This window comes from Capra hircus, chromosome 4 (genome assembly GCF_001704415.2).
Source record: "Capra hircus breed San Clemente chromosome 4, ASM170441v1, whole genome shotgun sequence".
NCBI classification, from domain to species: domain Eukaryota; kingdom Metazoa; phylum Chordata; class Mammalia; order Artiodactyla; family Bovidae; genus Capra; species Capra hircus.
The window spans coordinates 25,356,571-25,371,049 of record NC_030811.1 but is presented as its reverse complement, the minus strand read 5'-3'; the positions used below and the strand labels follow the sequence as shown (position 1 = coordinate 25,371,049).

Genomic DNA, 14,479 nt, shown 5'->3' with positions numbered 1-14,479 from the left:
TACACCAAGTTCTTGACAGGAGATGTAAGAGGAGCTCTGAGACATTGGAGAATCTAAACTGAGACTGGAGGGGGAAGAGTTAGCCTGTCTGCAAGTAAGGGAAAACCCCCGGACAGCCAAGCTTCATTATCCTCACGCAAGAAATCCCCAAAATGGGTGCCTCAGTCTTGCCAACCAGGGCACAAGTCCCACGAGCTTTTCTCCTCTACCATCCTTGGTGTGGCGACTGGTGCTTGGACTAGCTTCTTTTGCGCTCCACCCACAGGAGGCAGCACTGCCTTGCAACCCTTTTTCCTCAGGGAAGAAAATCTTTCTCTAGACACTGCCCCACTTCTGTCTCAGGGGCCGGAACTGGGTCACATGCTCCTGGCTCAAACTAATCAACTGGCAAGGATGGAAGCTTCATGAGGCTGGAGGCTGGGGTCTCAGCCCACCTCCTCCCAAAGCATATGCAGACAAGAATGTTCTGTTAGAAAAGAAAACTGGGATTCTGTTGGAAAAGGCCTGGTGAAAGGTCAGGGGGGAAGCTGCCAGTAGGATGTGCTATAGTCATTAAGGTTAATATTTCCCTTTTGAGAATACTGTATTTAGCATTAAACCGGAAATGCAAAGAAATAAAAGACCACCTTATCCCTAACCAACAGCACACATGTACTGAAATTTTTTTATTTTAATAGAGAAAATCTAAAAATAAGTGAAATTAATATAGTATGAATGAAGTGCCACAAAGGTTGGGAGACTACAGAATAACAGAGATTAGAATTTGAAATACCAGAGGCAGCTCTGAAAGAAGAGAATTATGAAATGATGGAGAGGGTGATAATGTTTAAAGGCACAAGGGTAAAACTTTAGGGGTGATTAGGTGTGTCTGTTTAGCTGTAAGAGAGCCGCTATGGAGAATCCTGAAAAAATGCACAGCAAATACAAAGCCCATGAGAGCAGAACCCCCGAGTGTCTGTACTACTCTATAAAGGCACTCAAGACACATCTGTTGAATGAGTGAATGAACAAACAGACTTGGATTTGAAACACTATTTGAAACTACCAAAGGTTTCTAGTCAGAGGACACATGTGACTGAAACTATTTCTGATAAAAACTCTAGTTTTCCATTAATAGAATGGACTGGAGGAAAAGAGGAAAAAAGGTTATGGTCAATTAGGAAGCTACTGAAATCCTCCAAGACAAAGGTGGGCAGGGCCTGGATCCAAACTAAAAACCAGAAGTACAATTTTAAAAAGTTCATTTGTAAGAATATACACTTTGCTTATTTTATTTACAATGTCACAAGCATATAAAGAAGTAGTGTTGCATACTTTCAACTCATTTATTCCTGCCTGATGAAAACTAGGATGACTACCTTGTTTATCTAATCCTCCACTGGGCTTTTTACGCTAGGTCTCTCTTTCAGCTCCAACAGGAATGAAGCATACATAACCTGAGTCCTTCAGAATCACGGTCTCTGTGGCCTCCTAGTGCTGGCCGTCGAGAATGACAGTTTCTGCACCAAATTTTCTGTGAAAACAAGTTAGGTTCACTCTGTACTCCAGGTTTTCTTCTATACATATATAAGGTATTGATAATTATGGCATCCCTCCAAAGAACATCTTAGACACTATTCACAAGCATACCAGGTCTATGACGGAGGTAAACAAAATATCCGTGAAGCTAAGTCACTGGACCATTTATGCTTATGTCTCTAACATTACTTTCTATAAGTCTCTGAGAAGCTACTGTCAAGAGTTTCTTCTGTTTTATTTTTGCTGCAAACAAAATTTTAATTAATCTCTGTCCATATCTTCTATGCAATTTATTTCACCCTAGCAACTTTATTTACCCACTCTGCTTCTATTGACTATTCACTATAAAAGATAACTCCATGCTTCCATCTGTCAAAAGACTCAAGTAAATTTCCCAAATCAAAGGTTCTCTGATCTTCTGATTGGACTGAGAGTACTGCAAGCTTATTAGGTACACCTGATACAGCTTTTGCTGATGAGCAGTCTTGGCCACACACAAACGTGGCTCCACTTTCAGCCAGACCCTGAGTCCCATGGCCACTCTGGGTGGCAGCAGAGACCCTCCAGCTACCCAAGAAAAGACCAATAGGTCTGAGAGGAGGGCTATATACTGATGGGCAGTGCTGTCCACTGAGGATGTGATCAGCATCAAACATCCAGATGTCCGCTTTATGCAACTAAAAGGTTTTAGGGATACAAGTAGCATAAATCTTCATGTCATCTGGACCTCTCATACCATAAATGACAAAATATTTTAGCAGAAGAATTAAACAACTGGGTCAAGGCCATGTATCCTAACTATATTTAGATATCTGAGGCAGAGATTAGGGAGGAACAAAGTGACAAATACATAAAATCTGAGCAAGCAATGTGTTCTCTCAAAAAAAAAAAGTTACTAACACTGGGGAAAACAAAAAGCTGTGCTGAGGGGAAAAAAAAAGGTAACCATGGCTTATATTGCCTCAGGTGTGAATAATGTTTTCATGGTCATAATAATGTAAACACTGATTATTATTCAAAATTCAATTACAGTTACAATGAAAAGGGAGGAGAGTTCCGCACTCAGAGCAACAATGCACAAGCAAGATAAATCCTCTCCCTCTATCATAAGAAGTCAAAGATAATGCCTAAGACTGAAAAATTAAAACCTGGAAAAAGAGCAACCTGCTATTTAGAGACGCGGAGGCAAATAACAAAGCCATTAGTTCTTGAACTAGAGCTGAACTCCAGACAGCAGGGACTGGGGCGGGGCTAAGAGTTAGAAAACAGCTGAGTTTTATAACAAGCCTTGTACAGCTCCTGGACTCTGAATTTTGTGCATGTATAGCTGAGATTAAAATTAAATTAAAAACTGACCATGAAGATACTAGAACCTAGTCCAGTTTCTGACTATATAATACTTTTTAAAATTATATATATTTTTTGCATGGATATTTTAACCAAACAATTTAATTTTCTGTTGTCCTGCTGTGGCTATTCTGTCTCATTTCATGGAAGCAAAAGAATAAATCAATAAATCAAATATTCACCAACTGAACTGGAGACATATGAACCTATACTAGATGCTGGGAAAACATACAAGTAAGACCTCCCCTGCAAACAGTCGCTCTGTTTTAGAGAAATAAACCCACAAATAACCTAAAAGCAATGAGATAAGCACCCTAACACTTAACCGTTCTGTGAGTCTTGGTTTCTTCATTTGCAAAATGCCTCATCAGGTTTTCGTGAATATTTAATGATTCAGTACATATAAAGTTCTTGGAACACTGCCTGGAAGATTATAAGAAAAATAAGGCCCCAAATACAAACCTTCATCTGCCTGATTCTAAAGGCCATGATCATTCTGCTATACCACATTTCTGAAATAATCCTGTTCAATTCAAAAACAAAAAATTATCCTAAAACTGGTATCCAGTAAAAAGACAAACTATGACTCATTACCTAAGTATATGTAGGGGTAAAATAAAGTCTGAGGATAAAAAAAAACTTTTCCTAGCTCTTTTTTTTCTTTTCTAGTTATTTACAAATATTTGATTTATTTAGAAACAGTCCTCTACAATATATCTTAGGAGTTCAGTTTAGTTCAGTCACTCAGTCGTGTCTGACTCTTTGCAACCCCATGGAAAGCAGCACGCCAGACTTTCCTGTCCATCACCAACTCCCAGAGCTTGCTCCAATTCATGTCCATTTGGAGTTAGGCATGATTAAAGGTGAAGTTCTTGATTTATCAAGAAGTAAAATGTAGCAGTTCTCTTCAACCAGAAAGTAAATTATTTATCACTAGATGGCACTGTACTGGATAATTTTTTCAATTATTTTAGCTCAAGGTTCAACTTACTTATCAAATTAAAAGAATTCTTTGTTTCAACAGAAGAAGGTAAGATTGCATTACTCCTATTTTAAGTTATCTCATGGCTCTGAAAATGAAGATATGGTTTAATGGAAAAGGAAACAATGATATAATCAAGTTAAACTCTATTTTTAAACTATTCTGATATCTCAAATAACTCTTCTGACATTTTCTAAGCAGAAACAATTATGACTGTCTCTGGTTTACAATACAACAAATAAGTACAGGAACGAACGTGTGCAGATTTATACTGTAGCAATTTGACTTAGGTGGAACTATACTTCCCAGAATCCCTGGTCACAAAGGGCTCCAGGCAGAGCTAACCAAAAGAGGATTTCACTTCAGATGCCAGAGGAGGAACTGAGACAGCCAAAGGATTTCTCTTCTTGGTTAGATGTGGTAATGGACACTGACGCTGCCAGCTCATCCTAACACCCCTCTGGTCCATGTCTAGCTCTTTTTTTCTCAAACACGGAACTGACTGACCAATAAAGACCCAGGTTCACATCAGACAACTGGCAGAAGACACAGAAGTGGTGTTCTGGAAGTATTTAATTATGGATGAATAATGTTTAGTAAGCTGTAATAATGAAGTAAATGAGTTAAGCTCCTCCTCACACAGTAGCTTCGATGTGTTGATAATGTTCTATTAATTTATAGATTTATATGCTCTTTTCCATATACCAAACATTACATAATTTTTTTAAAGGGCAATCAGTGATATTAAACATCTGGAGATACTCAAATAAGTTGAGACCACAATGTCTGAACAAAACAGTGAGCTAAGAAATCCATCTCCACCATTTCTTTAATATTTACCAAATTATCATTCAGCAGTTTCATTCACTGTGCATGAAAACTCTCCATCTATAGTTACCTATCTTTAATAGTCAGCCAAGCTCCTGAGTTTGATAGCCGACCACCAAGATGACTTCTTAGTCTGTTTTATTTTCAGAACTTAAAAAGTAGCTCTAATGCTAGAACCGATGACAAGGATACACAACAGCCTCGATATTCTGTGTTAAAAAGAGTTGATCAGTTAAATTATCTTCATACTGGTGTCAGCCTGATTCAACTCCCTTAACATCTGAGTTACCATAAGGTAATGAAAGAAAACATCAAAGAAAATAAGAAATACAACTGCTAGTTCACTTCTGTGGATTAAAAAAAAAATCAAGATTCTGTGTTCTGTCCTGTTTTTCTTGAGTTTGTTTCTGGCAATGTCATTCAGAATCCAACAGTCTGGGTGATTGCTTCCATATGGATAATTCCCCAAGTCCTATCTCTACCACTGAACTTCCAGCAAAGTCACAACACTCTAGACCCACAGGGCAGTATTCTCATCTGTGTGTGCTGTCCAGATTTACAGAGGACTTCCCAAGTTCCTAAGTTTACAAACCATTATCTCCAGCACTCCAATGAAACAGGTACTATTACACAGATCCTGGTCTTGACGCGTCCTAGATGTATAAACTTGGAAGCTTTAGAGAGACTGAGCAGCTTTATCCAAGGTTATATATCTAGTATATGTCAAAATGAGGATCTGAACCTAGGTTGGGTCTGACCACAGAGCCCAAGTTCCCCATCCTCAATCCATCCTCTTCTCCCATTAGATCACTTGAGAATAACATCTGCCTCTGCTTTTGTCATAGTATTCACTCAAAACACGCAATCCACTTGTATTTAGTATGTGTTAAGACTTAGCTGTTGACTTAATACATCCTAAATACATTATGTTGACTAATACATAAATAATAATTTTTTAAAAGCTGGCTTAAAACTCAACATTCAAAAAATTAAGATCATAGTATCCAATCCCATCACTTCATGGCAAATAGATGGGGAAACAATGAAAACAGTGAGAGACTTTATTTTCTTGGACTCCAAAATCACTGTAGATGGTGACTGCAGCCATGAAATTAAAAGACACTTGCTCCTTGGAAGAAAAGCTATGACCAACCTAGACAGCATATTAAAAAGCAGAAACATTACTTTGCTGACAAAGGTCCATCTAGTCAAAGCTATGGTTTTTCCAGCAGTCATGCATGGATGTGAGTTCTGGACTGTAAGGAAAAATGAAGTGAAGTGTAAGGTGTTCAGTCATGTCTGACTCTTTGCAGGCCAGAATACTGGAGTGGGTAGCTGTTCCCTTCTCCAGGGGATCTTCCCAACCTAGGGATTAAACCCAGGTTTCCCGCCTTGCAGGCAGATTCTTTACCAGCTGAGCCACAAGGGAAGCCCAAGAATACTGGAGTGGGTAGGCTAGCCCTTCTCCAGCAGATCTTCTTGACCGAGGAATCGAACCAGGGTCTCCTGCATCGCAGGCAGATTCTTTACCAACTGAGATATCAGGGAAGCCCAAAGGAGAATGAGCTCTGAAGAACTAAGGCTTTTGAAGTGTGGTGTTGGAGAAGACTTTTGAGAGTCCCTTGGACTGCAAAGAGTTCATACCAGTCAATTCTAAAGGAAATCAGTCCTGAATATTCATTGGAAGGACTGCTGCTGAAGCTGAAGCTCCAACACTTTGGCCACCTGATGCGAAGAACTGACTCATTGGAAAAGACCCTGATGCTGGGAAAGATTGAAGGCAGGAGGAGAAGGGGGCGACAGAAGATGAGATGGTTGGATGGCATCACCAACTCAATGGACGTGAGTTTGAGCAACTCCAGGAGTTGTTGATGGACAGGGAAGCCTGGTGTGCTGCAGTCCATGGGGTCACAAAGAGTTGGACACGACTGAGCGACTGAACTAAACTGAACTGAAATACATCCTGAATGAGAAAGTGAGCTAAGGTGTTACCTGGTATCAAAGAGTAACTCCTGCTCCACTTTAAAGTAGAGAATACTCAGTTTCATAAAACATAACAGGAGTTAGACAATGAAAACAAAAACTAGAGAATAATTAAACTAGAGTCATGTACACCTCTACACCTCAAACCTATTCCAGTCTTAGGATTCCACCTACACTAAGGACAATCATATATTATCATACCTCCAGGTTCTACATTCTGTTGATGCTACTGGAGTTCCTTCCCACATGAATGAATAAATTGCAGGTTTCTACCCTTCTTGGACCTATAGCAGTTTAAATGGGCCAAATTCAGCCATGTTCTGAGCTATGGCAATTAAAGAAGAAATTTTAAGGATCACTTGCTATGTAAAAAAAAGAGTACTTTTCTACTCCTTGACATTTAACACTTGGGTTTTGTCACCCTACCTGAATTAAATACAGCGGAGTTTTGCCCTGTGAAGATATCATCCTGCTCTCTCTCTTCTGAGAACAAGAATCCCCCACGTGATACTGCTTACAGAGGAACAGACTGAAAGTGAAAGTGAAGTCGCTCAGTCGTGGCCGACTCTTTGCGACCCCATGGACTGCAGCCTACCAGGCTCTTCTGTCCATGGGACTTTCCAGGCAAGAGTACTGGAGTGGGGTGCCACTTCCTTCTCCAGGGGATCTTCCTGACCCAGAGACTGAACCTAGGTCTTCCGCTTTGCAGGCAGACGCTTTACCGTCTGAGCCACCAGACTGAGAGTACATCTATTTACTATGAGTGCATCTTGGGACCACAAATGCTATCCATTTGGATTAAGTTTTAAGCACAGTATGGGCAATTTCATGGTAGGCCTAGAAAAAGGACTCTCCTAGGCGTTCCACGATTTCCTTCTCCCTCTGGTCAGCAGCTCCTTGAAGTCAGTACTCTGTTAGGATGCTCTACCTCCATTCCCAGACACAGGGTGACCTCTCTTAGTCCTGAGGCAAACAGAGAGTCCTTTTCCCCACAGGCGCCAGATCTAGTCCTCTAAGGACAAAAGCTTTCCCCTCAGCCACTAGACCCGCCACTGCGCCACTCGGTGTGCCCCTTTCAGAGACTCCTTCTCCTTGAGCATATACTCAGCCTTACCCCCCTGTTCTCTTAGCCTGGGTCCTTGCTAGAAGTCGTTTTTTCTATAACTCTCTCTGTCCAGCATCACCACTCACCTGACTCAGCAAGGGTCACACAAATTGCATACTTTAAAGCTATCTTTGCTATATCTTGAGCACTGTTCTTTCATTTACATCTGAATAAAACAGTAAGTTATAAACATTTTATTGTGGTTTAAGTCCCCAACTCCAGGTAGGCAAGTGCCTGCCTTATCCAAGATTTTTACGGTGAGATATTTTTCACTATGGATATTAATTAGTTGCTTTTAAATGTATGCAGTCAGAACAACAGAAGAGCCTTGAAATAAAGCAGAAGAGATTCCGTACTTCCTAATTACCTGGATGCTAAAACACTTAAACATGTACCACTGACAAGGATTATAAAATTTCTAATTCTGTCAATATTCAAAAAAAATAAATAAAATGGAGAGAAAACAATTATCTATCCTTGATGACTTGGTATCATTTGCCTGAAGGAAGAATTTTAGGGTGTTTTATAGTCCCTCTGACTTAAGTCTTTGTTTTCATCATTACTTTAGAAGGTAATCTGATCCACTCTAATGGTCCCAGAGAACCACTTATCCTTTTCCAAGCATCCACTGTAAGACTGAACCTGGCTTTGGTACTCTTCTTTCTTTAAACTCACTCCAAAAATGGGCTTCAGAGAATGACTTTCTAAAGTCAACACAAACTTCAGACTTTAGATCTCTCTTAACAACTGATCACAGAACGCAGACGAAACTCAAAAACTCAGTGGTGCTCTCCAAACTTTCAAAGCAAAACACTGAACAAAAATGCAGAGATAAGCGCAGCCTTCAAACAACACTGAAGCCCACTGGCTTACTTCCATGAAGGTCCCGAGTTCTAGAAATAGCTGTTCTGTAAATGACCTTTTTTGCTTTGTCAGGATCATCCACTTAAACAACCTTGGTACGTCACTGCCATTGCTTAGGTCTGTTTTTAAAAAAGGTCTTTCATTGACACAAGACAGAAAACCCAAGAATTCAGACAAACACCCATAGGTTAAAAAAAAAACAACCAACCTATATTTACTATTCATACATATGCAGAAGCATACTACCTTACGCCAAAATAAAGACCTTCCCACTACCCTCTTCCTGAATCTATCTCCGATTTCAAATTGTTTTTAAGGTAGTCTATACATACTCATTGCCTATACTCATTAACGCCCACAGCACTTGGCCACTGGAATGAAGTTCCTAACACCACCATTATAATTTTTCTCACTGCAAGCCTCTGACTCGATCCAATTCAGTGGCCTCATCCTACTTCTCATCCCAACTTGACCTCTTGATGGTAGCTGATACTCACCACTTCCCTTTCTTATAAACTTTTATTGGAGGATAGCTGATTAGCAATGTTGTGATAGTTTCAGGTGAACAGCAAAGGAACTCAGCCATACTTATATAACATGTATCCATTCTCCGCCAAACTCCCCTCCCATCCAGGCTGCCAGTAACACTGAGCAGAGTTCCAATAAAATAATACAGTAGGTCCTGGCTGTTTATCCATTTTAAATACAGCATGACCACTTCCCTTTTGGAAGCTGTTCTTCAATGGGCTTTTCCTGCCCTTTAAAGGCTGGAATGTCCAGGGGTCCTTTGCGTGGGCTGCCCTCATTATGCCCAGATATTTCCCCTTTAGTAATCTCACCCATTCGCACAATGTGACTCCACCACCCACATCTTTCCTAAACTTCAGAGTCAGGTTGCCAATGGTCTGATAGTTGTTGCCATTTCAATGCCCCCCTTTCAGATGTCCGAAACCAAGTCCAAGCTTCCTTTCATCCAATGGATAGAGGATTCAAAAATCAGCAGCCATTTGCTACTCTTCCATCTCTCCCCCAACCGCTACATGGAGCTCTGGTCCATAAATCTCACGGATGCTACCTCTCGAAGCATACCCCACCTGGCCTCCTCTTCCACACCTCCACTGTCAGTGCTCTGACCCAGGCCCTTCATCTTGCTCATCTGGACCACTGCGTTCACTCGTCTCCTAACTAGTCCATTCTCTGGAGTTTATCCCCATCCAGTCCAATTTCACACTGCTGCCAGAGCATTTTTCTAAAATGGTGAAACTGTACCATTCCTACAATTTTAAAATCTCCAATGGTTCCCCACAATCAACAAGGCAAAGACTAGCTATCAGGATTACAAACTCGGCTCCTTCTAATCTCATTTCCTACCACGTGTCTACTTACCAACTCCCAGGAGCCTCAAGCTCCTTCTCAACTTCTCAAACAGTGATCCTCACACCTCTACGGCTGGTACACCCTGTTCCTCCTTCTCCACGAGATGAGCAGCTGCCTACCCATTTCCCAACCTCCCCAGGCTAAACTGGTCGCAGGCTTTCAAGGCTGTCTGTGTGTGAGGCTTTGCTGTGCCATGTACTACACAGTCTCATTCATCTACACTTGGCTCTCGCCCCCGAGCCGTGGCTGAAACCTATTTGGAGGAGCATCTCAAGGTCAGGAAGTCCACGCTATTCATTTTTTCCATCTACTAAAGAGTCTCTGTGGCTCACGTGATCTGTCTGTCTCCCTAGCCACCAGATCTCCTGACCATCAAAGTGCAGCGACACCACTGCCATGCTGGTGGTGTGTCTACTACAAGGCGTGGGAAATCCGTCGTGTGTTCATTCCACTAACACTCGTTAGACGTGGGGATCCACAGCTGAGCAAGACTCGACTCCTTCCACTAAGGAATTCATAGTCTCGCAAGGAAAACAAACACCTCAAACAGACATTTATATAACATGCTGGAGGAGACTAGGGATAGAGTGATTCCCAGGACACTCTGGAGTCAAGGGATCCGGAGGAGGACAAGGAACCCAGCCAGGTGTGGAGTGCTGGGTATGGGAGAAAGCCACTGGAGGAAGGGGCAGGGACTGATGGCGCTCAAAGTGGGTCTCAGAGAATATTAGGGAGAGAGGACGGGACAGAGCGGACGGAGGGAGGAAAAGGGAAATGCGTCAATTAACCACACCAATTGCTTTCTCACTGCCTAAGTACAAGTAGTAGAAGTCATGAGACAGTCCTTGCCAATATATCCATACGTTTAACCGTGAAAATAAAACAACAGAATTGGCCTTCTCCTAGGACACACCTTCTCACTTTTCGTCTGTCCCTCTCTCTCATACCCACTGACATGAGAAACACTTAACACATATAATGAAAAATAGATGTAAGAGTCGTCATGGCAGTACTGGCGTGTTCAGAGCCCATGTTTCTCATTTCATGCTTCCTCTAAGTTCCTTCTTTTCTGCACTCTCCACCCCAGAGCGTCTCAGACTTCCCTCACTCCTGACGGGCTTTCTCCCCCTCCCCTGCCCCTCTCAGCTCTTCCTATGCCCACCTTCTATGCACAGTACAGAACCAGCATACATCTTTTAATGCTGTCCTATTTATTCAGAGACGATGTTACCATGAGTGGTCAGATCTTTTTGTGCTAGTATTTATCAGCAATGGTTCTTTTTTTCTTTTTCCACAGTATAAAGTCTGCCCTTTAATTCAGACCCAGAGTTACTACTGATACACTAATTTAGTTTCTCTAAGTCTTTAGAAGACTCAAAAGTTATTCTTAAAGAAAAAAAATAGCCCTCTTAGGAAAAAAAAATTAAAATCATCATCATCACACTATGTAGTAGAGAAAACTCAGATTTCATTTCTGGCTATGTCAGTGTTCTACTACATAATTCCCTGGTCCATCTGATCTCAAGTCCTTATAGAAATCTTAAAATAAACTATTTCACATAAAGTGATTTTTAAAATATTTTCATGTTTTTTGTTCCACATTACTGACAATTATTTTACTAACTTGAAAGCTGATTAAATACATATACAGATACATAACATAAAAGAATTCAAAATGGTCTGTCCATTTAGTGTTTCTATTTGTCAGCAGCTATATTAATCAGATTTACTAGTCATCTCTGCAAGTTCAATGAACAAAACCAATGAATAACAGAATTGTGCTTCAAGTTGAGAGATCAGGAAGAGGGAAAACAGGTGACCCCCTGCTTGGATCTGATCTTGAAGTCACACAAACTGGGGGGGGGAGGAAAGGAGGGCGTAAAAGCACAGATAAGAACAGTCAAAACAGTATGAGAAGTAAACAAAATCAGAAAGTAAGTTGATTTCACTCACAGTTAAGAGTCCCTGAAAACAAGAGAGGGCAAGTCGTACTGCATCCCCTCCATCCAAGAACTGAGCAGAAGTTCCACTCCAGGAAGGCTCGGTGGAGCTAAAAGGAGGCAAGAAGGATGTAAGATCTCAGAATCTAAGTGATGAAAGGCATGCCAGCCACTCATCCTCCCACTTTAGGCACATTTTTGAAAAAAGTTAATCATCGAATTAAATGTTATAATCCAATTTCCAAAATTGTTCTACTCCGCTTAAACCGCTGTCACCTCTAATAATCTTACAGGCAGATGCATTCATTTCAAACATCACTCTTTTCAGATTCCTTGATATCTGAAGTTCTTGATCACTTCACCTTTTTTGTTCTTATCAGGAACACAGCCAGATCTTTCTCTAATGCTACAGATCCAGCTCCTCTTAGTTCAGTTCAGTTGCTCAGTCGTGTCTGACTCTTTTCGACCTCACGGACTGCAGCATGCCAGGACTCCCTATCCATTATCAACTCCAGGAGCCTACACAAACTCATGTCCATTGCGTTGGTCATGCCATCCAACCATCTCATCCTCTGTTGTCCCCTTTTCCTCCTGCCCTCAATCTTTCCCAGCATCAGGGTCTTTTCCAATGAGTTGGTTCTTCGCATCAGATGGCCAAAGTATTGGAGTTTCAGCTTCAGCATCAGTCTTTCCAAAGAGTATTTAGGTCTGATTTCCTTTAGAATGGACTGGTTGAATCTCCTTGCAGTCCAAGGGACTCTCAAGAGTCTTCTCCAACACCACAGTTCAAAAGCATCAATTCTCTGGTGCTCAGCTTTCTTTATAGTCCAACTCTCACATCCATACATGACTACTAAAATAATCCTAGCTTTGACTAGATGGACCTTTGTTGGTAAAGTAATGTCTCTCTTTCTCAATATGCTGTCTAGGTTGGTCACAGCTTTTCTTCCAAGGAGCAAGCATCTTTTAATTTCATGGCTGCCGTCACTATCTGCAGTGATTTTGGAGCCCCCCAGAAAAAGTCTCTCACTGTTCCCACTGTTTCCCCATCTATTTGCCATGAAGTGATGGGATCCGATTTCCAAATGTTGAGATTTAAGCCAACTTTTTCACTCCCTCCTAACCAAACTCCAGACCATGGTTTCCCCCAGAGACTTGGTCTTCAGTTCTCTGGTCTGCCTCTCTATACACTCATCCCTTGAAGAGTGTAACCCTCACTTCACATGAGGGTTAAACTTCACATTAAGTTTCCCTCTTTAGCTAGACATTTCAACATGAGACCTGGTTCATGTTTCAAGGGCTTAGGAATTTCCCCTTCAATGTTCAAAACCAGACAAGCACCCTTATCCCCTCAAAATTGTTTCCTCTTTCCAGTTACTACATGCCTGATCATTCTGCAAGTCAGAAAACTTTGAAACCACTTTTTACTCACATCTTCCTCTCTTTCTGCAGCACCCCTGTTCTCTCTCATCTCCCCAACCAACTCCACCATTAACCCTACTGCTGGATTATTGCACTAAGGTCAATCTATTTGTCCCTTTCTTCAATTATTCTTTGCCACTGCTATCAGATTAATCTGCTAGATACCATGGTAATTCTTCGTTTCAAAATCGTACACCTCTCCTTTTCTTCAGAATACAGATAGTGGAGTGGTTTTAAAACATCCCCAGATTCTTTGACACACCTCTCCTTAAAAGGTGGAAACTAATGCCTACCTCCTCCCCGCCTTGAGTGTGGGCTGAATCTACTGGCTTGCTTCTAAGGAATAGAACTCTCCCAGGAGTTCCCAAATCCCTGACCCACAAACCACAGAAATTGTTAAGAGACCGTAAAATGCTTGTTTAGTTCTAAGCCACTAAATTCAAGGGTGATTTGTTACATGGCACTAGATTACTAATTCAGAAGGTCTTTCTACTGCCCAGTGGATCAAATCCAAACTCCGTGGGACACAAGGTCTTCCCCAAACTGTTCCTACTTTATCTTCAAGAACAAACACCTGCTTCAGTCTAAGGCCAGTTATTTCACTGACCTCATGTACCATGGTAAAATTCTGCTTCTTTGGCTTATGCTCTTCTCACATGAAATGTCCTTCTTTGAGTCTCCCTACTAACCTAAATTCAACACTTTTTGGGGGCTCAGTTCTAAGTCTACCTACCAAAGAAATTCTTCTATTTTGTAATGTATATAATTAAACACATATTTGATTTCCAAAACTATCTCTAAGCTATTTAAGGGAGAAATCATGACTTTGCTATCTTTACATTCCCCATGTTAATGAAAACATACTTTTTTGTTTAGAATTAACTTTTATGACCCTTCCTTCACAAAGAAAGTTTTGAATATCTTTTAAGAGAGGACATATACAATAAAGTTTACTTTGTTTAAAAAGTGTTGAATAGTTTGAGAGGATAATTTGGTATTATACACATCCCAAAAAATCTACATGATCTATGAATAAGCAATTCCATTTTCAAGAATCTATTTTATAGATATAAATACAAGTAAGCAAAAATATAGGTACAAAGCCATCCTCCA

The 14,479-nt window shown here is 40.9% G+C and overlaps 1 long non-coding RNA gene across 1 annotated transcript in view; it reads right to left on the bottom strand.

Annotated features, from left to right (window-relative positions):
* Positions 1-12,519, bottom strand: part of LOC106502060 — a 93,543-nt gene extending 81,024 nt beyond the window's left edge. The window contains exon 1 of the long non-coding RNA XR_001917945.1: positions 11,958-12,519. This is a non-coding gene — a long non-coding RNA (uncharacterized LOC106502060). The remainder of the gene's footprint in view (positions 1-11,957) is intronic.